General features: G+C 34.6%; 1 long non-coding RNA gene across 2 annotated transcripts in view; it reads left to right on the top strand.

Annotated features, from left to right (window-relative positions):
* Nucleotides 1-7,049: 7,049 nt before the first annotated feature.
* The window catches only part of LOC103221313 (uncharacterized), a 349,435-nt gene continuing 328,607 nt past the window's right edge, over nucleotides 7,050-27,877 (top strand). For both annotated transcript variants that reach the window (XR_012095553.1, XR_012095554.1), the window contains exons 1-3: nucleotides 7,050-7,261; nucleotides 18,174-18,267; nucleotides 20,435-20,524. This is a non-coding gene — a long non-coding RNA (uncharacterized lncRNA). The remainder of the gene's footprint in view (nucleotides 7,262-18,173; nucleotides 18,268-20,434; nucleotides 20,525-27,877) is intronic.

The raw sequence follows: 27,877 nt of genomic DNA, 5'->3' as shown, positions 1-27,877 counted from the left end.
ATAAAATAATAATTTTATAGAATCATAAAATCTCAAGGTTAAGAGGGACTTGGAAGGTAATCTAATTTGACCAATTATGTGATATTATAATCTGCTTCACTATCCCCCAGCAAGTTGTTATCAAGATTATGAACATTTTTTAAATAAATTTTTATCTTTAGTTCCAGGGTACACATGAATGGTGTGCAGGTTTGTTTCATAGTTATTGGAGCTTAGTGCATTTCAGAGCAGGCCATTTTATTTTTGGACAAATCTAACTGATTGAAAAGAAAGTTAAGCAAATTAAAACTTCTACTTTCCGTCAATTGTTATTGTTTTACCCCTTGATGACTTGTTTAAAAGTCTAAGGTAGCAAACTTCCTAGTTATTTAAGTATATATTTATGCAAAGAAACTCACCTGCCAGGTAGAAATGTAGAACTAGTTTTCCAGATATGAGTTTGAGCTAGAGAAAGACTTGATAAATAACTGAGGCCCTGAAACTACAGAATATGTTGTAAGCACTGAAGTGACAAAATGTTAGAGAGCATTGTAGTGCTTGAGAGTTACTTCTGAAACATCCACAATAGTTTCATTAGTCTTCATGGATATCTCTTTGGGAGCACATTTGAAGTTCTGTATGTGTCCTTTTAATCTACCGACTTTAAACCAGCTACATCATAGAAGAACAGTACTGGTATCAGCTACAGAGATTAGAGAGCCTAAACCATATATGTAAATGTTTACATGTAAAACCAAATTTCTCATGGTTTTTGAATTTTTGAAAGCCATTTGAGAACATGAATATAAAGTGAATATTTTGAAATCAGGCTGATTTCAATATAAAGAGCCTGATGAAAAATGCTTTCAGCACCAAATATGGGAATAGATAAAAGGCTTTAATATGATCATGTGCTGGAATTCACAAATAATGGAAATCTTACGTACAGTCATACATCTTAAGTATAGAACAAGAGTGTAGTGAAACACTGAATGTATTTCTTAGTGTCAGCAATTCACAAAGTAACTTATTTAAATTTTAAAAAAAAAAACCTAAAGTTTCTTTGAATTTGGCTGCCTCCCTTATATCACTACTGAGGCTTAGGCATCTATAGCTGCTTTTAGCTACTATATTCTATCTAAGTCTCCCTTCACATTTCTATGTTGCTAAACAACCAATGTTTAGTGATTTCCATAACTGTAACTCTGCCTTTTTAGTACTGAAATTGATTTTTTCTTATTTGGGCATCTAAAGATAAATGTATTATTCCATATGCATGTCATTTTTTCTTCACCATGTTTGACAAAATACTTTCACGACGAATGATCTGAATTTGGCACTTCAGTTGGCATGGTTTTTTAAAACATTGGTAAATAGGAAAACATTTATTACAAATGTCATTATTGTGCAAATATTTTAAATAATATGAACCAGAAAAAAATAATAAGCATATGTGTCTTGGTGAAGGTATCATTCACTAGTTTTTAATGATGGTAAAGCTATCAAATAATGTAGAACTCATGAAATTACAAATTCACCTCTACCTCCCAAAAAATCATAAAGTACCTTCTAAAAAGATTTACCAAAAATATAAATAGAAGATAAATATTTGACACTTGTATATTAAGCACATATTTCATGTTGTACCCTTAATAATTTCAAAGGAGAATCTGACCTAAAACTAATTTTCTTACTTTTTGTTTCAGTTAGATATTTTTATTCAAAAGGTAGTGATGAAATGTTTGATGTGGTTAAGAAAGTGAAAAAGCAACTGCTGACATCTCCCACTTTCACCTTAAAATGTATTACAGTTGACTGTGTGATATTTCAATTGAAGTGTCATGAAAAATAGCCAAAATATGCCTACACATATACAAGTGATACAAACGCGTGTGTGTTTCTGTGTGTGTGTGTGTTAGAAGGATACAAAGTTGGAAATTAATGGACTTCTTATAAATTATTTGTTTGAATTATTTTATTTCTAAAATGGGGAGAATATCTGGTTTCAAAGATTCTGTAGTATAAAACAAATAGAATAGCTATCTATAACATATTAAAAATGAATTATATGTCCTAAATATGTTGTATTGATATTGAATGATAATATTTACTAAGTCAGAAATTTTGGAACACTTGTGTCCGAAAAGATAAGATAATCTTTAGAAACTGACCTTTTTCTGTGGGTTTAAACCCTGGAAAAATAACTCCTTTCAATGATATAGTAGGTTGACATTAACTCCCCATATGCAAGCGCCCTCTATCATTTACTAAAAGGTAACATATTTTAAAAACTCTACTACCTTTGAACTGTGATGCCAAAATAAACAGGAATCCAGAATATTCAAGTGCTGAATAGTTTTTAACATTCCTTAAAGCTTTGAGCAAGTATTAATCCATGCAGGGACTTTTCATATGCAACTCAGCTCGATAGGATGAATCAATCAAAACACACCACCTGCTGCTCAGTAAGCTGGACTGGCTTCTTTCTATCATGTGGACAGTATAGTGTTCACTTGACAAGGAATTGAGACCCATGCTACTAGTTTAAGAAAAGGGTTGTTGGTGGGATTTTGTTTGTTTGTTTATTTAAAAGATTTACAGTCTTTATCTCATAGAAATCAAGAATTGAAACTAGTACAGCCAGACTTCATGGGGAACATAATAGGATATTAGGTCTTTTTTCTGTCTCTCTTGGGGTCCGCATGGTTGCCTCCCTAACACTTTCGTTAATTTCTTTCTGTTCTTTACAGAGGGAAGAGCGATTCCTAAAAATTTAAGTATGATGCAATTTTCCAGTAACCCTCTACTGGCTTCCTATCTGTCTATGTAAAAGCCAAAGTCCTCACACAGGTTCATAAGCCCTATATGATCATTTCACTTAGCCCGTATCTGACCTATGCCTTATCATTTACTCTTTTGCTCCCACTGTGCCAGCCACATTTTCCACCTTGCTCTTCCTTCAAATTAAAAAGAACATACATATCTTAGGACACTTGAAGCTGCTATGCACTCTGCCCAGAACATCCTTCCACAAATATTAGCTGGCACCTTCACTGTATTTATGTTTCTGTTCAAAGGACATATAGTCATGTAGGCATTCTTGACCATGCTATCCCAAGTAGTAATTCCCTCATTACTCTTGAACTGCATAATTTGTTTATTCCTACAGTTTATCTACCTGATAACATATAATTTATTAACTTGTGCTAATCTACCACCTCCTACAACAATAAGTTTTATCACAACAGGGACTTTAATTCATTGTGGTATCATTGCCACCCAAAACAGTGCCCAGTACATAATAGGAACTACATATGAATGTTTTGGAGGTTGAATTAAATGAATGACTATTACTTCTAATCTCTACTTCCTTTTGCATCTCTTTTTTTTTTTCCTGCTGAATAGTTCTTTTTTATATTAGCTAGCAGTCAGTTCAGTTATTTCATGACCTTTAATTTACAATGTTCTCTAGCAACTGATAACTTTTCTTTTTTCTGTTAGTTCAAATTCCTGAAAATCTAACTGGACAGGTTAATTTTTTTTCAGTAAGGCCACACAAGACCACAAATTTCTGGACAATCTCCAGTTGTATTATTTTCAGTCAGGTATATACACCTATCTAATAAAGCTGAGCCACCTCAGAACATGGCTGTGAAGGCATGAGGGCCTGTGGGAAGACATCCAGGCAACATAAATATGTCTAACACATAAAACTGTTGCAGCTTCATCTGCACCAATGTTCTTCACTGTCCCAAGTCCTACTCATTAGTCTGACATAATTCCTCAATTCACTCCATCGATCTTTTACTTCCATGTTTCCTCTTCATCAGATGACTCCTCCAGGCTTCTTGTTGTTCTTGTTACACTTCTTTCATCACAGACATAACTATGCATTTATAGTTCTCCTATGATAAATAAATTCATGCTCTGCTTGACCCTAAAGACAACAAAATGACCCCATACTGTCACTTCCCCAAGTCTACCCCAATTAACTTTGGAATGGTAAGCAAGAAATATCATGTGCCTTTACATAGATCCTGTTGTGGACACACCCTAAGGTGACCCCCAATGGGTCATGCCCTTGCCTAATCCCCTGTTGTTTTGTGTGGATGGAACCTGGTACTTCCTTCTACTCAATAAAATATGGCAAAAGGGAAATAATTATACAGAAGTAATTCAACTCCCTAATCAGATGATTCTGAGTTAACCAAAAGAGAGGTTGTTTGGGGTGGTCCTAGCTTAATCAGGTGAAATTTCTTGAAAGAAAGATTGGTAACCTCCTGAAAATGAAGACACATTTTCCTGATATCCTTGAAGAAACAAGCAACCATGGGTTCTACAACCGTAGAGAAATAAATACTTCAACAACCTGACTAAATCTGGAAATAAATTATTCCGTCAAGCCTCCGGATAAGAATGCAGCCCAATTGGCCTCTTGATCATAGTCTCATAAGACATTGAGCAGAGGACTCAGCCATGTCTGGACTGCTGACCTGCAGAAACCACGATTTAATAAATGTATTTTGATTTAGTCCACTAAATTTTTGGTAATTTGTCATACAGTAATAGAAATCTAATACAGATCCTCATTCTAGTTTATTGAAAGAGACAAACATTAAGAACCCCCTATTATTTTATTTCTTTAGACCTCGCGGTGTGACTTTGTCTTAAACTTTTTCTTTTCTTGAGTTACACATATTAAATTATGGAAACTGAAATAATATCCTTTACTTCCTTAGTATCTTTCTATTTCGGGATTTACTCCTTTACTATATTTTCCCTGTTCTCAGTGTTTTAAAACTAAGTTTAGACCTTTCAGAAAACAACATGTTACCATAATACTTTTCTTCCTCCCTTAACCACATAATCATCTCTTCTGCATGCAGCATCAGCTCCTATCATTTTCAGCTCTTGGTTCTGACGAGCATAGCCCCAGTGTCTTTGACTATGAGATTCATATGTTCACTCCTCTCATTAATGTCTCACTTTTTTCTGCTTATACATGTAAATATTTAATTTACTTAATTTTTTCAGTAAATTTATTCTTAATTTTTTAAATATTTACTTAAACAATGATTAATATTTACTTGATATTTTGTAAAACATGGGAATATTTACTTAAACAATGATTTTGTAAGGTCAAGATGTTTATGTGTGAAAATTTATCCCTGATTTATCTACATGTTACATCTGAATGTTCATGTAAATTTTATTTGGTTAGACACATCTATATGTGGTCACTGTATATTTGTTTATTATTTATATGTTTCCAAGTGCTATTTATTCTGCTTGCTATCTTGAACTATACATTTGAAGTCTGGACTTTCTAAGAAGTCTATAACTATCGGCCGGGCGCGGTGGCTCAAGCCTGTAATCCCAGCACTTTGGGAGGCCGAGACGGGCGGATCACAAGGTCAGGAGATCGAGACCATCCTGGCTAACACGGTGAAACCCCGTCTCTACTAAAAAAATACAAAAAACTAGCCGGGCGCCGTGGCGGGCGCCTGTAGTCCCAGCTACTCGGGAGGCTGAGGCAGGAGAATGGCGTGAACCCGGGAGGCGGAGCTTGCAGTGAGCTGAGATCCGGCCACAGCACTCCAACCTGGGCGACAGAGCGAGACTCCGTCTCAAAAAAAAAAAAAAAAAAAAAAAAAAAGAAGTCTATAACTATCCTTCAGCATAGAAGTCATGTAATTTAGTAGTCAGTTATTTAATAAATAGTTTTCAAGTTCCACAGTGCTAAAAGCCAAAGGTATAGAGACATGAAGAATTAACATTCCTTTTAATCTCATCTAAAAACAGAACATCTGTTTTCAGACCTTTAACAAACTCACAAAAAATTACAGTATAAATATTTGGTATATACTGTCTGTATTTAAAATAAAAATTTTACTTTTCTTCAGAATATGTCTAGTGGTATGCACTTGAAAAAACAGTATGTTCATTTATTATACAAATGGGAATAAACACTTGAGATGAAATACTGATGAAGGAAACTTCTTCTATGTTTATTCTGCCAGACATTCTCAAAAACTGATTTGAGAACGAAGTGATTAAGAATTTCTGTTTCCCAAGGGGACCTCACAGAGTACATAATCAATCTCTGGTTCACATTTCCCTGAAAACAACAACAACAACAAAAAAAACCACTCTATATAAGATTCTGATTAAATAATTTTAAAGTGAATTTTTTATTTTTAAAAAGTGAAATTCAAAATCATGATGCAGTGATAGAAGTCAGAATCAGGGCAGAAGTGGGGTTCACTCACCTGCAGGGAATGAAGAAATATTTAATGATTATATTTCTAAATGCATATCGCAGTAGACAAGCCCTAAAATGTTCTATTCAATTAATTAAGCTTATATCTCATCCAGGTATACCGAATTATTCTCTTTAAGGGAAAGAAGCTTTTGGAGATTAATAGTGGGAAATTAATTGAAAGAACTTTTTTTTTGAAATATTAAAGTCATATGAACACCTGATCACATGAAGTATAGCTGAAACTGCTTTTCCTTGTTATCATACTGAAGTCAGTGTAATGCATTGATAAGAAGCAGACCGAACATTTCCAAATGTAAGGTTCATAATTTTTCAAAATAGCAGAGCATGTTTAACACACTTGGATTGCGTTAGTTCAGAGGGATAGATTTCTCTTTTGGAAAGCTGCCTTTGAGTTAAATACACAAACCCTGAAACTTCTGAAAGCAGTCAGTGTTAATTATCTTCCTTTGAGATGAGTCACCGACAAGCAGAAAATTTGCCATCTCGTGGTGTTTGTACATACGTGAAATCTATTTTTTTATTTTATTGTGAAGTATGAAAGACAGAGAACATTCATAGGCAACAGAATGAGATCTTCCTGCAATTTTCTCTTTTTTTAATCCACAAGAATGTGTAAATAAAACCGTTTGATTATTTAACAAGAGAAAAAACCATTTGGTTATTTAACAATTTTCTGACATCCTTGTTCCACCCAGTTGTTATAAATTTGCTGCAGCTGCTTCGTAACGCCTCCAGATGGCGCGCTGGTGCCCGTTCTCGCCTCCCAGCGACCAGCCAGTTGCCAGCTGCTGGGGAGAATGAGCTTGGAGCCGCAGGGCTTAATCCCGCGCGGCTCAGAGATGGGTTTCTGGACTCGCGAAGCAGCTGCAACAAGGCATCACTCACTGTACAAGTATTTCCATTTCTGAGAGCAAAAGGAAGAACTTAAGCGGGCGGCACTTGGAGTGTAAATTGCTTTGTAGTATTTAAAGGCAGAATGGATCCTGGGCAGCCGAGCTGGTACGTGCAATAGAAACTACTCAATGGAATTGTTCTGGGTAGGACTGGTCTGATCGTCCTTTGTGTACCAAACGTTGTGTGTCCTGGATTGCGCCTATGTGTATACACCCATTTCATTTTCACCAGGATCATGGGGACTTGGGAGTCATAATCTTTCATTTTTCCAAAATGATATAATAAAAGCTTTACAGAACATTGTTTATTAATAGAAGTGTGACATGAGTCACAGTCTTTAGAAACACATGATAATGGTATAAAAATGCTTTTCTTCTATGTTTCTTTTTTAGAGAAAAAGAAAGTAAACGTAACCTGTATCACTGTGCAGTGTTACTGGATATGACTTAAAAGACAATGGCAAAAAATGTTTGACTGCCGTGGAGTAGACTTTTACCTGTAGGTGTAGACTTAAACACACCTGTAATATATCAGTGTTTTCAAATCTGTGTGCCAGAAAAAAAACATTGTGTAGCTATAAAAACACTACTTATGAAAAATGCATGTCATGAATGTGTACATTTTGTATGGTCTGATATGTTTTGTGAATGTGTGTTGTGTATACGCACACAATAACATGTATATGTGACCTAAATGCAGAATTATTATCGTATGATTACAAATAGGCATGTGCTGAACATAGATTAATTTCTGAACCTTCATACGCTGTATGTCTGTCTGGATAACTTAGTATGCAGATTATCTAATGCCACAATATTAAATATGAATTTAAAAGAATATTTTGTTTTCACTGTTACACTTTAAATTTGTTGAATTCTATTCGGTTGTGCATTGAGTTTTCTATGCATTTAAATTCTGAGGAAAGGTTGGTTTTTATATTTTGAACATAAATTATTGGCTGAGATGATTATGTAGAGATAGGATTCATAGACATATAAACATAGGTTCCCTAAAGTTCAGGTTATATGTGGAATTCACAAGAGTTAACAGTTTTGAAAACTCGAGAGTTCTGACCAAGAGTTTACATTAGAAACAAGAAAATTGAAAGATTCAGGACTAAGTTGGACATTATCAAGGCTGAGGGTGTACGTTTAGTAATATTACTCTAAGATTAATGTTAGACTACTTATAAACTTATATAGATTCCCTTGAACAGATGTTGTTCATGAACCAGTGACTGAATTTTATCTTCTATCATTGCACATAAGCAAATATAACACGATTCAATACAAGAAATATGACTTGCAAGTGAACTAGGTAAGGTAGCATGCTAAATAAAGCCTAATATACTGAGAAAAGTTAGAAACTATAGCGTCCCTGCCCTCAAAGAGTTGCCATTCAAATGACTAGGTTAGGTATGTTCATGAATACGAGTACACAGTAAAAGACAAAATAAATGCTATTAAAGTGAGACATGCACAGGTGTGTAGCATTTAAATTGAGGGAAAAATCTAACTTAGGGGCATTAGTAAGGCCTTCACATTGGAGAGCCCCCCTCTAAAGAGATGGATTAAAAGAACAATTTTTGTAGGTGTGAAGAGGTTCTGGGCAAGAGATGTATTCGGGTCAGACATGTGGTTTGGGTTGGCTATGGCTTTCTTTATTGGTCTCAGAGGTAAGGAGTAAGAGATAGATAATATTATGCAAATAGGCTGTGTAATATTGAAGATGATCTTGAACATGGGACTGAAATTTGTGGATTTCATTATCAGTTCATTCCCAGTGCCACTAACAATGTAGGCATTCAGTATTCTTAAAACATTGAATGTTCTGTATAACAGCAAGAGCCAGCACAAAGTTTTAGGATATTTGTATGGTTTATGTATTGCATGTCTACCATATTAGAATGTAAGTTTCAAGACATAGCACTGTTTTTCAGTATTATATCCTCAGAGCCTAGAAAGTACTTGAAAAAATATTTATCTACTGAATGAATTAATGACTAGTAAAATTGGAATATAGTCAGGGTTCTATATCATTCACATTTAGTTTTCCTGATGGTCTTAAATTACTAAAATCCTCAAAATTTACCAAGTCTTTGAAGCTATTGTATCAGCCGATTCCACTTATGGCTCAGGGACTTCTAAGCAAGTTCCCTGGAATTCCACTATTAGTATTTAATCTTACGCTATTTTTAACCTCTTTTATGAATAGTCTTGCCTTTACATTTTTTAAATGGTTATTAAGATAATTATAAACCATGTGATTATTCAGGCAGAATTAAACAGTTCCTCTTCATATCCCTATAGTAGACATAGTGAGTATATAACACACATTAAACAAATACATTCAGGAAAAGAGTTGAGGGTTTGAAGAATGTCTTTGCTCCCTGTAACATATGTTTACCTCCTTATTAGAACACTTCTAATATTTGGTTCTCTGCAACTTGATTTAGGCGAAACTCTCTAGAGCCTCTTTATAATTTTGTATATGCAGAGTGATCATTTGGGAAATCCTTAGCTATTTGCTTACATAGTATTTGGGGACACTGTGATAGTTTCTATGGGTCACAGCCCCTGTCCCCCCAACAGCAGTGGTCCTCTTTTTTGTTCCTGTGTGCTGATATCTATACTTTTTATGAACAATGACAGGAATATGTGGAGAAACTAGTGAAGAAAAAAGTTTTTGTCATTTGAAAGGGTGATACTGGGTGAAAAGATACAATCATTTTAAAGGAATTTATAAATGTGATTTGCCCAACTAAATTTTAAATGAATGCATAATGACTTGTAAATAGAAGGGCCGAATAAACAATGTCACTGAACCAACAACTTCAAAAATAAACCCCTGGGGTTTCCCCTGATCCTCGAGAGAGAGCTTTCTGCTGTGATAACGATTTATATATCTTAATTTACTTGTATATCACTCATCTAAAAATACACTAAAGTGGAATTTCTCACTTTAAAAATATATATCGATGGGGTTTATGTGTCAGTTCAACTGAGGATGCAAGCTTTTAGTTTCAGCTTGAGCTAATCTGTGCGAAGTCAGGCTTTTTCTCCCAACAGTGTCAATAAGACAAATTTCCACACTAGCCTGGTCTCCATCCTGCTGGACTTGCTGGTAATGCTTTATTTTTATCCCTTTGAGAGGAGGTAGTATGGCATGGTGGCTGGCCCAAGACTTTCACCTTATTCAAAACCCTAGTGTGTGGCTTGACCTGGAGATTAATCTTTCCCTAATAGATTAATCTATTAGAAAAAGTATACCTTGTCTAAATACTGCTGGGCATTCAGTTTTGGAGAAATATACTGCAGTGTGTACTGCAGGATTTTCCCCCTAGTGGTTGACTTAAGGCTGTTGTATTACAACAATAGAAATAGACTTCGTATATGGAGCTGGCTTGGTCAATATTTTCTAACTTATGTTTTTAAAAACTTATTTCAGAAGAAATGATTATTTCTTCTGAATGACCACTGTTAAATGATCATTTTGAAAGATACAAATACAATGCCCTGAACAACATGCTTTTGTGTCTTCTTTGGAAAGCTGGACATACAAAATTACACAAAAACAAAATATATACAATTAATGGAAGTGTTTCTGCTACTAGATTCATACTGTACTCCTTTTTCTGGGTGTAGTGGAAAGATCTCCCTCTGTGTATTCTAATGTCACTATTTTTTATCAATGGTGACACTGAATCAGTTTAACATGATTTTTCTTTAGCCTGTGTGACCATACTATAAATTCCTTAAAAGCAGGAAACAAATTCCATGCTTTCTTTGAATCTCTGTATTATACTAAACATACTGCCAGCCACAAAGCACTTAAGTTTATATATATATATATATATTTTTATATATATATATATAATTAAATATATATATTTAAGTAGGGTCTCACTCTGTCACCCAGGCTAGAGTGCAGTGGCACAATCATGGCTCACTGAAACCTCAACCTCCTGGACTCAGGTGATCCTCCCACCTTAGCCTCCAGAGTAGCTGGGACTGCAGGTGCACACCAACATGCGCAGCTAATTTTTGTAATTTTTGTAGAAATAGGGTTTTGCTATGTTGTCTAGACTGGTGTAGAACTCCTGGGCTCAAGCAATCTGCCTGTCTCAGCCTCTCAAAGTGCTGGGATTAGAGGTGTGAGCTCTCTCCTGGACCCTGCCATTTTTTTTTTTTTTTTGACAATTGAGTAAAGATTAAATTATAATTTTTTCACACTAATTAAAATAGTAGATACAGTCATATAATAGCAACTTCTAAGGGACAAAATGGAAATCTTTCTAGTGTTTCTATATACCAAGAATGTTATACTTGACACATCACAGCAGAAAGAGAAAGCTCCTTCTCCTTAATTAGCTGTTAGAAATGAAACGTCTTTTTAAAAATATTATTTGAAATGTAGAGATATCTATAAAGACACAAAACTTGCCTTTACTTGGTAGAGCTATTTACGTCTGAAATAGCTATCTTCTAGCATACCTGTGTCTCTAGGGTGTTGTGTAACTGCAGGTGGAATATTCCAAAGTCAGAACTACTAAAAGAACAAATCAGAAGAGTTCCTAGCAGTAAGAATTAACCTTAAGGAAGCTTAGACACATTTATATGCTTTAGAGCTGTTCCTGGGGAAAAAAATCATGCATTTTTTATAATGAGCGTATTTATAAGCATACCCCCACCTGCCACCAAGATGTATAAAAATGAGTTAGTAGCTGCAAACTGCTATTTTAGCAAGTGCTAGAGGAAAATAACAAAGGATCTGCGGCTGTATTGTTAACAGGAGTGAAGAAGCTTCTCTTGTGTCTCTGGACCAAAGGCTAACAGAAGAGCTTTTGGTTACTAAGATGTATTCTTTCCTGGTCTCAGGCTCATTAACGATGGACGTAGGAGGGAGAGCATATAAAGCGGCAGCTGCAGCTGTGGGCACTCAGATCATTTGTCACCTGGCATGAAGTTAGTGTTGGCAGCTCTGGAGCTCCAGCACAGAGCACCAGGGAGCAAATGCCAGCTGATTGTTGTTCCTCACCAGCTTGCTGGCTAACTCCTACTCATTCTTCAGATCTCTGCTGAAGTGTTGCTTCATCCAGGTAGCTTTGCCTGACCTCTCTAGAACGCATTTAGCACCTTTCTCTTCACTGTTGTGGCCTCATAATCTCACCCTTACCATCACACTTACTGCTTGAAGACCTGCCTGCCCTCCTCACTAGGCTCAAGAAAGGCAAGAGCTGAGTCTTTTCCAACATTGTTCAGTGTCTATCTTGCATACAGTAGGTGTGTAAATATTGATGAGTAGTATCTGTTGCATGACGGCTTTATGACTATGTATAGGCTGTATGGGCTTGGATATCAATAAAGGAGGTATTTGACTGAGTGCCATGTGTGAGCTGAAAGTAAATAAACTCTCAGTCCTCGTGTCCTCATCTACTATCTGTGACAATTGTATACCTGCCTTTTAAAAGTAGTGTTGTCCTGGATAACAAACCTGAAAATGTACCCTTGAACTTTAAATAAAAGTTTTTAAAAATAATAAATAAATGCTTAAAATGTAGTTGTCACAGTTAAATAATATTTTTATTTTTTTGTAGTAGTGCTATGAGGATTTATTTATGGGCTTTCTGCATATTAACTGAGTTGATCCTCAAAAAGACAATCATCAGGTAGGTACTATTAGCACAATACTTTATGTAAGAAATAGAGGCATGGAAAGTTTAGCTTCCTTGCCCAAGGTCACAGAGAGAAGAATAATAAAAGTGAAAGGCCTTGTAGAGTGACTAGGCTGGAGTAGATATTTGTTAAATGCTGGAATTGGGACTATTGCAATTTTACTTAGAGAAGGCTGATTCTTGTATAAATGGGAAATTACACCAAACAGTTAAGAACAGTTTGTTCTCTGGTTTCAGAGCCTTCTGTTGCAGATATTTTATTTGTAGAATTCCCATGGAAGCCCAATATGGTTAGAGAAAAACTTCTAATGTGTGCAGTCAGAGAGAACCCTATCTTTATTGAGCATTATATGGTGTGGGGCATGTTAGAATCTAAAGAAATCTTTGTAACAAATATTATGTATTTCAAGATAAAAAAGAAGTACATGATATCATGACCTGTTTTAATAGTTTGCAGCATTCCTTATTTATTTTGTTTTATTTATAAATTATACTTATTTTGTAATGTTTACTTTTTCTCACTATAAAATGCTTTTTGCTGAAAATATGTAATACAAACAGCAAAGAAGGAAGCAAAAATTATCCATAATTATTCAACTAAGAGATAGCTACTATTAACATCTTGGCATTTTTTTTTCTATTTTTTGATAGAATTACATGCACATCTGCTTATATATACACATTCATTTGTACACACATTTTAATATGAAATTAGGTTATACATATATTCTATGTCCTATTTTGTACCTATTATTTTATCATGCTCTTTAAAAATTATAATTGTCAGTACCTGCATAACATTATCATATATGGCTGTATCATAATTTTATTTAGTAGTTTTGCTTCTGTTTAATATTATCCTAATTTTGAAAATTGGTTTATTCTTTTCAATTTTCACTTATTTGAACAGCTTACTATGGTGCTTTACATGACAGATGTACCTTCTAAATAATCATATTTAGATGATGATGTAACATCTAATAATATTTTCGAAGGAGGTAATGCACTTCTATTCAGAGATAAACAGGCCCCCAAAATTTTTAAGACAGAATTAATATTTAACGAAATAGCAAGAAATAAATTGAAATGGCAAATGGAAGTGGAATAATGTTTTTTGAGAGACCATGGTATGCTATCACCTATGAAGGTCAGCGTTATAATTACCATTTTACTATGACTGACTGGGGCTCAAAGGCAATGAATGACAAAATCAGGTTGTTTTAGTGGCTCTGCCAGGATTCAAACAAAAGTCTCACTCCTCAACACTTTATTTTCTTCATTCCACCATGCAGTCTACACAGCGTGCTGGCAGTGCTCATAGCTCCACATGACACTTAATTTATTTGAGTCTCAGTTTCCTCATGTGTAAAATAGAAACCGTAATACTCACCGTGTAGGATTTTGTGATGGTTAAGTTGAATAATACATGGAGATTGAGATCCAAAAGAATTTATCCTAGGGCTCAATGTTAGTATCGAGGCTCATAGGTATTTCATAAAGTATATCCTGAAAGTGACAGAATTTGATAATCTCCTCGGAATTGAGGGACTCGCAGAAGGCTCATTAACAACCCAAATTTCCAGACATGAATCTAGATTTAAATCCATAATCTGAAGTAGGTCACTGCCTTTGTTTTTAACAAATTCCTTTGGTAATTTTGATAATATTTTAAATGGCAACCACAGATATAGGCAACTAGAAAAATGATGCTGAAGGGAGGAGGAAAAGTTTAACATGAGACACGAAACTTTGGCAGTCACTGGTTCAAAGTAGATGGAGCTTCCTGTGGCATCGTATGGCTGGAAACTGTGAGGATGTAAAAACAACTCAGGGTTTGAAGACTTCATTTTCTCAGGTAATTTGAAATATGAAACACATTCAAGGCACTTGAAATTAAAAGCAAAAATAATACTAAGTTGACTGAACAGAAATGGTAGGCGACAATGTTTTATCAAAGTAGGATGTGCTTTAAAGTGGGTTGATTATGAAGGTAAATGCACTGGATGTGTGATGCTCGTGGATCCTAATCACGTATACAGTACTTAAACTAAGAAACCTGATCTGAATTTTCTGTTTGACTTTTTTATTTTTAAGGAGGATATCTTAGAATTATTTCTTCCCTTCTCTGTATTTCCATAGAATTTTTTCTAGCCTTTTATACTGAATAGCAGTTGATAAAATTGATTTTTCCTGTGACAAAAGGAGCTTGCAGAGAATAAGAGTCCTAATTCATTCAAGAATGATGCTCAAAAGCAACTTTTCAGTGAATTTTTCAACCCATATTTTAATTATTTTAAATAGTTGACAGGAACATCTTGTAACTTTAAGAAAGTTCTCTATGGGAGACATGCACTATATTATTTAATTAAAATTACACCAAAGATTTTAGAACATTTGCTTTTGTTGTACTGTGGTATTTGATGTGAATTCCTAAAGAGTGTACTAAAGAAAACATCTCTAATATCTGAGACCGATGTTCTCTAAAACTGTGTTTTTGTCAGGAATTAGTAAGCTGCCTGACATTAATATTGTTAAAATTTTAATTGATGGTATTACATTTCCTAGTGTACCTTCTGCTACAGAAATATTTTGAGTTGTGCCAACTAATTTTCTGGGCCTGTTACTGTATAATAAACATAGTGAAGACTATATATTTTGACTTGCATTTTCTGGTTAAATCTAACCTTTAAGTCCTCTATAGTTGTATTTTTGTATTGGTCCTTAACACATAATCTTACAATCTTAGGGGGCTAAAGAGGAGCTTGAAAAGTGATTTTCAGGAAGAAAGGAGAATCTCTACAATTTCAAAGCACTTTCGAAAAAGCCATGTCACAACTTCTCTTGCTACCCTATCCCCATGTCAGTTACCCACATTGCTGTGAGATTCTTTATGAAACCCTTCCCTGAATACTTCTGCTGCTGTATAAGCCCACGTCTTCACGCTTGATCTTAGTGCAAACAGAAAAGTGGTCCACTGACCTTTTAATACATGTCATTTAGATATTAGGAGATTGTTGTTGAAATCTCTCCCTCAATAAATACTGCAGACACATTATGCACCTAGTCTGTGCTCTTCTGATGAGTTCCTTCTGCAGGACAGAGCGCTGTGTACTTCACATGCAGGGAGCTACAAGAGGGGCTTTTTTAGGCCTCCTTGCCTTCTTACTTGTAGTTTTTAAAATCATTTTCCCTGTCTTTGTAATTTATCTAAATTGGCTATTCTTTTTTAATTCTCTGCTTGACTTTTTCCACTGGCCTTTTCACCTTCTACACTTGACCATTCACACTCAGAAACAACCAATAAATAAATAAATAAATAAAATAAAAGGCAGTTGAATCCTGAAGAAGGATTAAAGGTATACACCTTACAGTATAATTTTGTGTGTACATGATTTTATGTATACATTTCAGACACCTACCATCATTGTCCTGTAGGCATGTACTATTCAAGCGCAAAGTTTTGTACCAAATATTAAACGGATTTATCAATAATGCAAAACAGTAAACTTTGTCCTATATTGAAGAGTAACAATCATATTACCACCCACTTATTGTGTATTGAATCCTAATCATCCTGATGGCAGGTAATACTATGAATATGCTAGCATTAAATAGAAAGATTGTCTGACTAAATGATCATCATTTTACCTTATTTCTGAGTCATTACTTTTTGTTAAGGACCTCTTCTATCCTTTTAGTTTAGAAATGTAAACTGATGTTTTTTCCTTTAATTTATACTTCAGTAACTTAACCATCATTTTGCACCATCTAGTTAGTGAGTTTTCCATGTTTTTCCTCTCATTCTTCTCATTTTGTAAGTCATCTTCTGTTCCGGTATATTTATGGATTTTTAAGGTGGTAAGTTTGCTGGAGTCTCATTGATTGCTACTTTCTATGCAGAATCTTTTAGTCAGTGTCAAAGGGAGATTATTATATGGATATCTCACATACAGGAAATTAGATTCACTATAGAGCAGCTATGGTGGATTTCCAATATTAGATGAGATTAAATTAGATTCGCTGTAGACTTTTTCATGAACTGTTTTCAAATCTGAAATCATTTATTCAGCCTGAGTGCAAATCATTATGATAAATTATTCTGAAATACATTTATAGTTTTGTACATCAATTTGAGAAACTTTTAATATTTACTGTTACATTTTCAAATAAACAATTTTCTGCTTTTCACATATGTTTTTAAATTGTTTCAATCTTTCATGTTGAAATGTTTCTGGAAGATAAAAGTGGAGAATCCCCCTAGATTTTGTTTGTCAGTACTGCAATATCGGGCAAGTTACATATGGCTAAACAGATTATATATTGAGTTTATGAGACTTAAAAAAAATTCACCCATAAGAAAAGGATGCTGTCTGTCTGATTTGATGATCTACATAACATTGCGAAGAATAATAAAAATCTATGTTTGTATAACCATTAGGCTAGAGATCAGAAAATGAAGCTGTGCAAATCAGTGGGCTGTATTTTTAACTTTCATTTGCCACTGATAAGCATACTGCAGAGCTTGAGAAATTACTCTGCTTAATTTTTCCTAAAACAGTACTTAAGTAGATCAATTACTGATTTAGATTTTATAATAAAAAGAACTGTTAAGGAGAAATTTTTTTGTTTGACAGGTTGGAAATGAAATGTTCCAAACTTGTGTTGTGCAACAGTTTCTTAGGCTCTGGTAAGAAATTAGATTATGTCAAAACTAGTTAATTACAAAGATAAATGTGAAATGCAGGAGATTGATGAAAACAAAATAATTTCAACCAAAGTTCAGGAATTTTTTTTTTTTTTTTAATTCAGTGATAACACAGATATCTTAACTGATGTCTGGGCTCCATTTCATTTACTTACTACTCCAAATGTCAGCAATGTATACATTAAGGTTGGTTTTCAGATATTAACTCTAAACCATATTCATCAATTATACTCTTGAAGCCAACATAAAGCCCTTTATAGCAGAAGGGTCTTTATTCCCCCTTTTCTCCAATTTTTATTTTGCTATTATGTGTTTCTTTCTATCAATATCCTCCCTTATTTTCATCGTTTTCATATTCCACCCAACACGTGGACTAAGTTGGAGTAAAGAGATCTCTGAGTTAAGAATGCCAGTAAGATCAGAACACTATGAGAATAAGGTGGTGATAGTGGGATAGGGAAAACAGCTGAAAGAGTTTATTTATATTCGAAAGTACATGCATCTGCACCTGCAAGAAGACTTTTGCCATCACAGTCAACTCTTTATTATTTAGAGAACTCTCTGCTTTGTGGAGATTTGGCTGGAACCCCAGATTTGCTTCCCTGGAACACCTAACTTTGTTTTTTTGCTGCCAACAGCATGGCCTCCTTAGGAAGGATTCGGCTTAGACGTGGAGAGGAAGACTGAGTGCCTGTGTGTATGACTGAGTATCAATCAATCCAAATTCCAAAGGTAAATTTAAAACATTTGGGTGCATTATTTTGTGCACATGCCTCTTTTTCTACCTTATTAAAAATAATTTCAATACTTGTATACTTTTAATATATCCAGTGCAGTGCGGTGCATGCTCAAATATGTTTCATGTGGTCTTTCTTAATTTCATACTTAACATTTAAACATCTGTATGTTTAATGATTTTACCCTGGCCTCCTGCATTAGTCAAATATTTGTTTCCTTTTCTGTGCTGTCATCAAAGGACTATTACATTTTTAATCTTCCCTGAAGAAGTTGTAACACTCCATTAAAAAATGGTAACAAACACAATGTTACTCCCACTCCATCTTCTATGGCAATTCAAAGCTTGAACATTTATTCACTGTATAATGGAGGTTTGCCTATAGTTTCTGCATGGGATAATGGGACAATTGCTTTTTTGTTTTAAAAATGTAATCCCGGCAACGATGTAAAAGATGAATTTGAAATAAAAATCTTATCGGTAGAAAATGTGGGACCAAACTGCCAGCGGCAGCAGTAATGAAAAGGGAGGTGTGGATTTAGAGATACATTTTAGAAGTAGATAAATACAATTTGGAATTAAAAGGTGAGGGAATGTGAGGATTTAAGGTTAACTCTGAGATTTCTAACTCATGTAGTTGGCTACCTAATAGTGGCATTAGTCATAGTAAGTTACAGAAACTAAGCTTTATTGAAGGGATGCTTGGGATTTTAAGGGAGAAGCAGGAGAGTGGAGTGGAGATAATGTGTTTGGAGTTTGTCATGCTGAGTTTGTTACCTGTTGGACTTATATGTAGAGCAGGGTTTGTCAGTCTTGGTCATATTGACACGTTGAGATGGATAATTCCTTTTTGGGGGTGAGGAGCTATTTTGTACATTTAGGATTCTTAGCAATGTTTATGGACTCTACTCACCAGATATCAGTAGTACCTCTCTCAGTTGTGCCAACCAAAAAAATATCTTCAGATTTTTCCAAGTCTTCCCTGAAGCAGGGACAAAATTGCACCCAACTGAGAACCACTGGTATAGAGACAACAAAGAAGATACTGATATTTTGTGTCTAGAATTTAGGAAACAGAGAAGACTTGAAATCAATATTAGACTCATCAGTAGTGACAACCTAACCAATGTGAATATATGAGATTCTGCAGGGGAAGAATGTAGATGATTGTATGTTATCTAATTTTTTATTGAACAGGTCTGGAGACTAAAAATTCCTAAACACATGAGATAGACTGAGTCAGCTCATCTTATTTTTGAATACTTTCAAATGTTATGTGTTATTATGGTTGTTATAAACTGTTACATATCAGTCAAATTGCTTGTATTGAGCCATAATTAATCTTTCCATAATAATAATTCTTTTGTCCTAATTTTGCTTTTGTGGAGCACAAAATATGTCTATCAGCACAAATAAAAATCTTCCTAAATCCCTCCACATATTTTAATATAACTATTAAATTAATTTTTAAAATTCAATATTCTTATGCCCTGACTAAATATCTTTAATATTTTCAACCTTCTTTTATATGTTATATTTTGATACTTCTTGCATCATGAGTACATTCTATTGAACGACAGCCATTTTATATATTCTTCTTAAGGTATGGAGAAGAGAAATGAACAAACTCAATTTTTGACTTCTAGTTTAGAGAAAAACGAGCCGTCATCTTCTACAGTTTGGTCATAGTATTTTTTGGTCATATTTATTATTGCGTTAGCTTCTTTGTCAGCCAGATTATGCTATTGTCTCTTATAGCTTGTTGTTTGTATTTTGCATGAACTTTCTGTTAACATTTCATATCATATATTAGTGATTTTTTAAAAAAACTCATTTCACATTTCATATCATATATTGGTGACTTTTTTAAAAAACCAAAATGTGAAAATTTATATTCATCCTTTTAAAAGTTTACCCTTCTTTGGTTTAGCCAGTCATTTCAACCTGCTTGATCCTTTTGGACTATGATTTCATCGTGCAACATATTTGTTACTTCTACCAGTTTTATGCCATCTACACAGTTATCAATCATATTTGTCCAAGTCATTAGTAAAAATGTGAGCAGGTCAGGTTCAGAGATAAAGGGATTATGCAGTGCTATGGATTTTCTCTTCGGCGCTTTCCCCAGCTCCCTTTTACTTAAAGGTCTTTTTGTTTTCATAGAGTACTACAGAAACAAGACTTACGTACATTATTTTCCACCTTTCCCAGATAAAAACCTTCAAATATAATCCTACCACAGGACATGGCAAGGTAAATTATATTTCATTTGTTGGATTCCATTTATAGGAAAAATGATTTTGTTAAGTGATAAAAATAATGTTAAGTGATAAAAGCAGGATACATATTTGAATATAAAATATGACATTGCTATATGTAGTAGATGTAGATGTATATATAGATATAGACCTAAATATAGATATTTAGAGAACACCAAAATCTTAAGTTTTAACACCAAAATGATAGTTTTCTTTAAAATGGTAATTATGGTTGATGTCTTTTTGTATCACATTTTGTGGTTTCAAAATGTTATGTAATGAATTTGTAATTTTAAATGCAGAAAATAATAAAATATACTTCTATTACATAATTTTAAACCAACAAAATTTAAAATAGACTCTGCAAATAAACTCATGGATTCCTGATTACCAGTATTTGAGGAAAAGGCCTAACTGAACTTTAGTGACAAGATCAATCTTCCTAAGGAAGCCACAGGTTTTTAATATTTTCTAAGAAGAAAGAGAGTTGAAGTTGCATAATATTTTTCCATCATCAACACCCTACCCTGACTGAAAAATCTCTTAAGAGATAACAGATGTGGGTGGATAGGCCAGAAAAAGCTGTCAGATGGAGAAACATACTTGTCTGTTTTTCTCAACAGCATTGTTATAAAGATCAAGTGAGATGGATAAATGTGAAAATCGGTGGATAAAGCAGTTCACAGTACTATTCAAGGGTATCGATGAAAAGGAGTTTAAGTTATAATCACTATTTTGAAAGAGTATTGTGTTTTATTAATATATAATAGAATATTTGACTCGCCAGGCATGGTGGCTCAACACCTGTAATCCTAGCACTTTGGGAGGCCGATGCAAGTGGATCACCTGAGGTCAGGAGTTCGATATCAGCCTTGCCAAGATGGTGAAACCCCACCTCCACTAAAAATACAAAAATTAGCCTGGTGTGGTGGTGGGTGCCTGTAATCTGAGCTACAGTCTAGTCCCCCCTCAGGGGGACTGAGGCAGGAGAATCACTTGAACCCAGGAGGTGGAGGTTGCAGTAAGCCTAGGTCGTGCCATTGCACTACAGCCTGGGCGACAAGAGCAAGACTCCATCTCAAAAACAAAAAAAAAGAATGTTTGACTACTTTTCTGCAAAAGTCCCTTGAAGCCAAACACCATGTCTTTTTAAACTACATAGCTCCCAATGCCTAACACATAACCTTATGCCTATGAGTAAATATCTTTGGAATAAGTAGAGAATGAATTACATTGCTGGCAATGTTTTCAAAACAATAGTGACTTTTTATTAACGTAAGAGAAATGGAATAATAAATAGTGTCATAATAAATTAGCAAGTACTAATCCTGTTATCGTGCCAAATTGATATAAAAGATGATCCATCTATATTATTAGTGACTAATAACAACATTTGAATTCTTCCTGTTTCTGTTTCCTAATTTTAGGTACTCCGAGATATCATGCTTGGCCCTATTGTCTCTTTATACTTTTATAATTTTGATTATATCCATGCATCTGGTCTCCAATATCTTCTCTGTGCTCATTACTTAAATAAATAGACTATTTCCAGTTCTTCATGTCTAACTGCTGAACATATTTTCTTGCTGTCTTCATATCTACTCAAATTTAACCTATATAAAACTTAACCTATTCCATTGTCCTTCCCTGATCACCCAAGTCCTGAAATATACAACACATGCTACCTTCTTTTCTCTTAAGGGAAACTATGTTTCCCAGTCACTCATACTAGAATCCTTGTTCTTCGTGGTCCACTTTCCCCATCATTTATCTTCATCAATAACAAAAAGTTTTCAAATCTTAATGCTTCCATCTCCAGTGATATCTCTAGAGTCTATATTTGTTATTTAATTCTGAGACCGCATAGTTTAGGCTTTCATAATCATTCTTTTAACCATCGCAATTCTCTCTAGTTGCTATCAGATCAGGATAACTCTTGTGTTAGTTTGCCTCAGTTCAAAATTCTTTAATGACTACAACTTTAGCTACTAACTTAAGGTCCTATGAATATCATTTGAGAGGAATATACGTTGGAAAATACTAACTTAATTTTTCAAAATACTCTAAGCTTCAACCTCATATAGTGTGATTTCATAACTCTGGGGTCCTACCTAAAACAGGTGTTTGACTTTCTTTCCCATGTAATATTCTTTGAGTATTAAACTCACTGAAAGAAGGGAGCAGATGTTCACAAAAGGGAAGTTGGACTGGAATCTCAAACTCTTGGACACAACTAGTGTCCTCATGCTAGAATGAGAGACCTACACCCACCAGTGTAGAATGAAAACCTAACTTGACTTCAACACCCAGGAAATATGAGGTAATCCTTTGAATGGTGTGCAATGGCTACAAGTCTTGGCTCGGTTATCTAGCGTCCTATTCAGGATGTTTCTAAGGAGAGCCACTTGTATCTGCCTTACCATTTATTTCACACTTTTACTTCTCTCTTCTGATTTTCATCAAAAATAAATGTGGACTGGGCATGGTGGCTCAAGCCTGTAATTCCAACACTTTGGGAGGCCAAGGAAGGTGGATCACTTGAGGTCAGGAGTTTGAGACCAGCCTGGCAAACATGGTGAAACCCTGTCTCTACTAATAATATAAAAAAAAAATAGCTGGATGTGGTGGTACGTGCTTGTAATGCCAGCTACTTGGGAGGCTGAGGCAAGATAATTGCTTGAACCTGGGAGGCGGAGGTTACAGTGACCCGAGATCATGTTACTGAACTACAGCCTGGGCGACAGAGCAAGACTCTGTCTCGAAAAATAAGAAAATTTAAATAAATAAATAAATAAATAAATAAATAAATAAATAAATAAATGTGGAATCAAGTGAGATGAGATTAGAAATATCTGTGGAATAAGGAAGTCCTGAGTACTATGTAGAAAGAGAGAAAGGATGCTCTTTCTCACGGAAATGTAGCAAGAACCGCTATCCAGAGACAGCAGTGTGTTGGGTGGTTCCTTAGCAAGAAATATTAAGGTAGTGGCAAGTTGATTAGAGAGGAGGACTTAAGTTGGTATAAATTTGATGAAAAGGTATGCAAAGTTATGAAGATAGCTACAAAATATCAGGATAGTAGAACAATAATTTTGCAATTGATCCAAAGACATTAATTTAATGTTGCTTGTCACATCTCCCATTTAAAAGGGAAAAAAGAAGTTTCTTAATATGAAAGGTGTTTGTCCATTATTAAGTATGCCCCCAAGAAATACTGGCAAAAGAAATGAAAAGTTATGGATTTTTGTTTGTTTGTTTTTTAATGATGCCTGCAGACTTTAAAGTAGAATTTAGGGATTAATATTTCAATGCAAATGACTATCTTTAAAAGCCCAAAGTGCTGATACTATTCAATCATTTATCTATACATTTCTAATTTTTTCAAAGTAAGCTAAATCACACATTAAATATAAAAGCATATTTTCTTCTTTAGAAACAATAAGTGGAAAATTACCAAATATTTTTAAAATAATTTTGGAGATGAAAGAGAGATAATGCTAACCATTAGTTTATATTAAATCATTTCAAATGAAAAGATATTTATAATGTTTATCTGAAGCAGATATTCGTGCAGTAGGTGATTTTGAGTATTCCATTTAAAAGTTGTCTTTGCCGGCAGGCACGGTGACTCATGCCTGTAATCCCAGCACTTTGGGAGACTGAGGCGGGCTGATCAGTTGAGGTCAGGAGTTTGAGACCAACCAGGCAAAGATGGTAAAACCCCGTCACTACTGAAAATACAAAAATTAGCTGAGTGTGGTGGCGCAACTGTAGTCCCAGCTACTCAGGGGGCTGAGGCAAGAGAATTGCTTGAACCTGGGAGGCAAAGGTTGCGGTGAGCTGAGATCGCACCACTGCACTCCAGCCTGGGCAGCAGAGCGAGAGTCTGCTAAAATAAAATAAAATAAAATAAATTGTCTTTGGGACTATTCCAGGTTTGTGTTTCATTTAGTGGGAGAATATTGCCTCTACTATATTCTTGCTATCCTGTCTTGATCTTGTCTTTCTAGAGTTGCTCAGAGACTTGAAGTGCTCACCAATATCTGGTATGCAGTTAGTTTTTTAAAAATGATTGTCTTTTTTCTACCCCATTCCTTTAATCCTCATTTTACTTTTCCACTCCTCAAGAACTCATCTCTTCCAAAATGAACGAAGAGTAGTTTAGCAACAAGCCCTACAATGTATAATCTGCACATTCAAAGGCTATGTAGATTTAAATCTACTCCAACTAATAGTCCACTTTTACTTAGAAAATGAGCTATCACTCTCTCTCACACCATTTCTTCAATCCATGGTTTGAAACAAACAGGAAACTCCAGCCAGAATGCATAAGGAACAGTTCTTGTAATCTTGAAATCAAGTTCACACCCAAGGAATTCTCTCTGTGCTCTGCATGGGATTAAGAGTTGGAAGGAAGTCTCAGTGACTCATTTGCCTTAGTTGTGTTAACGCACACTTAGGAAATTCACAATTCAAAATGAACCTGAAACAGAGAGGTGATTTCTTGATCACTTATTAATTTTTTTTCACTTTAAATCCCTGAAATGTTGACCGAAAATGCCAGAAGAGAATAAAACTTTTATAGTAGAGAACACATTAACTACCTTATTAGTTGATGAAGGGTTGAACCACAATACAGTGGTAGGCGGTATAAAAAGATGTGTTGTACGGATGCCAGAGAGCCCCTTAGTAAGACTACCAGTCCACTAACACATTGTTGAAAATAATACCAGACAACTTAAACTTCTCTTTTTCTTCCTCCTCCTCTTTCTCATCCCCCTATTTCTTTTCACCCTCCTCCTCCTGTTCCTTCTTCTTCTCTTCTTTCTTTTCTCCTTCTTCTCATTTCCTTCCAATGTTAATTTTGAATAGGCATGAACAAAACCAGGAATTTTATCATTTATGTGATTATATGAAGATATTTCAAGCAGTATAGTCTAATTTTGTATATAAAGACATACTCCCACATGGGTTCAGTGAATGACAGTTGTGTTCCATTGTTAAATGATTTCTATTTCCTCGTGTTAAGTATTTCTCCTGAAGCCCTGTAATCAGTGAACACCAGTCCTTTTTAATGCTTGAGTCTACTGTACTTTAAAAGGTTAAATTAAAAGAAAGAAATTTCTGCAATAACATCCCACATCCTTTATTCTGCTTGGTATTTCAACTTTAAAAATGAATTACAGCAATGACTTTCTGAGCAACATTGAAAGGATATGAAAAATAGGTTTTGAGCATTTCATTTTTTAAATTTGATTTATTTTTATTCTTTTTGTGCATGTCTTTTGAATGATTTGTTTTACAAAGTCACTACTGCTTTAAATGATATGATAGAGTTTACAGTGTCCTATTTTAACTGGACATCCAGATTTAATAGCGTACACACTGATTGTCAAAATGAGGTCCCTGGACCTCATGAGTATCACCTGGGAACCTATTTGAAATGAAAATTTTCAGGCTCCACCCCCAGACATACTGAATCTGAACTGCTTGAGGGAGAAGTCCAGCAATCTCCTTTAATAAACCCTCTTGGTGAATCTGATGCAGCTCAAATAGAATGACTAGTTTATTGCATTACACACAGGGAATGGATATAAATTAATATAAAATTATATAAAGAGGGCTTTGATTAAAAATGACATAATTTTTTCTTCTAAATTTCTGTTATTTTAATTTCTTTTAGTCAATTTTCTCTCTGCCCATAATTTCCTTTTGTTTCTCAAGTTACTAATAGTATCCTGAGTTAGAAATTTTAACAATGAATCCTTTCTCCTGGGTTTTCTTTTGTTCTCTTCCTGAACTTGCATTGTTCTCCAAAGTGATACATTTGGGTTTGAATCTCTGTGATGCCACTAATTATGTGACTTGTGAAGTGGCTTGATCTTTCTGAGTCTTACTCAGCTAACGTGGGCAAGTACCTCATTGATGTTTAAAATTCAGAGCAGTACAGAGAGCTAGAAGATCATAAGTTGTTTTGACTTTAAAACTTTTCTGGTTGTACAATAGTTCTATGGAACAAAAGAAATTGCACTGTAGACAGCATTAAATTTCACCTATAGTTTTAAGTTAACTTTCCTAGATTGGCAACAAAATTAACATCTTGTTGAGAGACTTTCTGAAATGATAAAACAAGTGGGATAAATTCTCAAAAGACTACTACTGACAAAACATAATCCTTAGCTGATGAAAATGGTGGAAAAACAAATAATAATTCTAATTTAGAAAATTAACATATATGAAGGATATAAATTTTTATCTCTTTTTCTTTACCAATATCTTCCTTCTGTCTTTAAACATAGATATGTGTCCTCTGCTTTATAAATTTTTAACGTGGCTTTCTATTCCATTCTATTAAGTCTTTCTATCCCATTGCTTTATGTTCAGATGAATTGTTGCTTTCTTTCTTTTTTCCTTTGTTTCATTTCACAAATTATCATTTCTATCCTTTTTCTTTACTGACCACTGCTCTCCTGAGAGGGCAGCACCCTGAATAGGCAAGACTGACTTTCTTCATATATCACTTACCCTTAATGGTGCATTGGATTATAAACTGTCAGTGCGATAAGGGACTATAGAGACCATTTAGTTGAAGGCTTTATTTTACAAGTGAGGAACGCCAAGCCCACAGAAGCTATGCGATCTAATCAAGGCCACTTAATAAGTGGTAGAGATAAAGTCAGAACTCCTGTGCCCTGGTTTCCAATTCAGCGAAATCATATGATTAAGTTATAACTTTGTACTTCTAGAGGTAGAGCTAAAGCAGGGTATCTTCCCTACATATAAATGGGGTTTCACTAATTACAGTAAAAAGTAACAGTTGCATACGTATTGTGTGACATGTGCTTACTGAATGCTAAGTGTCTTGCATGGACAACCTCATGTAACTCTTACAGAAATTCTGTGAGGTCAGAGATGTTATTATCTCCTATATATTTCTATTTTACATTTGGAAAAATTGAAGTAGATAATAAATAACTTGCCTAATGTCACACAGAGTCATAGACTCACAGAGACCACAGAAACAACAAAAAGATGAAAAACGTTCAGTATCCTCTTAAAGATTGCCATGGGTTGACAGGACATTGAGTCCTTGTTTATCTGGTTGGGGATGACAAGTAATTGGAGTCAAGAAAACAGCATTTTCCTGATAAAATCTCATCAAGTACATCAGTCTAGGCAAGGATAAGTTGTATCTCTTGTGTCCTCATGGACGTTTCTACTCTCCCATATAGCCTTATTATCTTAATTTTAATTTTTTGGGGGGTTATATCAACCATAAGTTGGCTATTTATTATCTGACAGTTTCTTGGGTTAGGAGTTCAGTTGTGACTTAATTGGGTTCCCTGCT

The sequence above is a fragment of the Chlorocebus sabaeus genome, chromosome 15 (genome assembly GCF_047675955.1).
Source record: "Chlorocebus sabaeus isolate Y175 chromosome 15, mChlSab1.0.hap1, whole genome shotgun sequence".
NCBI classification, from domain to species: Eukaryota; Metazoa; Chordata; class Mammalia; order Primates; family Cercopithecidae; genus Chlorocebus; species Chlorocebus sabaeus.
This window is presented reverse-complemented; position numbering and strand designations above follow the sequence as displayed.